This window comes from Pundamilia nyererei, unplaced genomic scaffold (genome assembly GCF_000239375.1).
Source record: "Pundamilia nyererei isolate P.nyererei 1_Seehausen unplaced genomic scaffold, PunNye1.0 scaffold00194, whole genome shotgun sequence".
Lineage (NCBI taxonomy): Eukaryota > Metazoa > Chordata > Actinopteri > Cichliformes > Cichlidae > Pundamilia > Pundamilia nyererei.
This window is the reverse complement of record NW_005187595.1, coordinates 1075032-1076743: the sequence shown is the minus strand read 5'-3', so window position 1 is coordinate 1076743 and position 1712 is coordinate 1075032.

The window sequence follows — 1712 nt, the reverse complement described above, 5'->3', positions numbered from 1 at the left end:
TTCATGTCTACCTTTTACTGTCAGATATTCCACTGCTCTTAAATACTGAGCTCACAGTCTCACTACAAGATCCACCAGCATGTGTCCCGGAGCTGTTTATCATATGACAGAAAAACTGGAAGTTTAAACTTCTGTGTTTTCAGGACAGCACCTATCATAACTGTAGAAAACCTTTAAGAGATGATTTTGCTTTTCACTTTGTTCCATTTGAGAGGCAGAACATAAAATCAGAAGCTTCAGAGGAGTTTAAAAAATAGCTGTGAGATTTTTTTCTGTGAGAATATGAGTATAAGCCGGTCCACCACTGGTGACCTGTGTTTTTGACAGATGAGAGCAGCTTCACCCTCAGCACTGTCCGGTATGCATACAAGCACGTGGGGGTCACACAAACTGCTGAGTACCATTTTGAGTTGCTGCAGTGACAGTTTGCTAAAATGGACTAGGTCTGAAGCAAATGGTTTTTTAATTGGATTTTCAATCTGTCTTTGAATTCGGCCTTTGTAGGTCGATAATCGTCATCTTCATTACACAATGTGGCATCCTTTCATTCCTAACACGTTACCCAGTCCACATATTTCCCATTGAGATCTGATGAATTTTCAGTTTTCCTTTAATGTTGTTAGCTACAGATTAGAAATGACTGTGCACTCCATTTACCAAAATTACTAAAGTAATCTTAACTAGTGTTCAAATTTTTAAATATTAGAGGCTGGGTGTCTTTATGATTGGATCACAATGTTCAAAAAAGAAGCTAAATATGAGGTGAAACAGCTACACTGTGACATTTTGTGAGATTCTGTAATGACAGAAAAGTTATAGAAAAAAAATTATATTGATTCAAGATTAGCATAGTAAGTGGATGGTATTGTTTTAGTAATACTAACATATCCAGAAAACCTCTAAAGATCGTCCACATGTATGAACTTAACTAAAATCTCCAGCATAGCATCAAAGACCATTTCACTGCGTCTTGTTTTGTCCTTCATGTTGGGCTTTCTTTGAAGGCGGAAGGTTTGAAGGCTGCGCGGTCAAGCCTTTCAGCATAACCTGTAAATTACTATGAAAAAATATTAGTTGCCTGCTTTGGATTATTGTGTATAGCAAAAGGTAAAGGATATTTTAAACCTTTTACAGCTGATTTCCACAATGTTTGAACTGTAACAGCAAAAATATTTAAACTCAGCCGCGAACAGAGAAACAAAGACGTGTTCAGACTGAAATGGAGCATTTAAAATTAATAAGAATCACTTAATCTCAGCATCTGAAGTGAGGATGAGGACTGTGAAGATCAGCGAATAAAGGATGGTCCTGCACAAGTAATGTTTCATGGCAGACATTTAAGGAACCAGCTGTGAACTTGTGTAAAAACTGTATGTGCTCTGTATGTGACAGTGCATGATATGTGGTTGACTTTACTTCCTGCTTCTGATTAGGAGTGTCTTCGGATGCATACCAGAGTTACCAGAGTACCAGAGTTTATGGTTTGAAGGCAGAAACACTCAGTATATATATACCACTTGAAACTTTGGGTATTAATCAGATTAAAATAAAAGCGTAGATTTTTTTAAATTCATTTCTTTACAGGAAAAACAGGATGAGAATGAATCATTATAATCTTTTTTAAAATCTAACAGATATGGAGAAAATATTATAGTTTTTACTTGCACAAAATGATTAATATTACATTTCTATTCCCAAAAGAATCACAATAA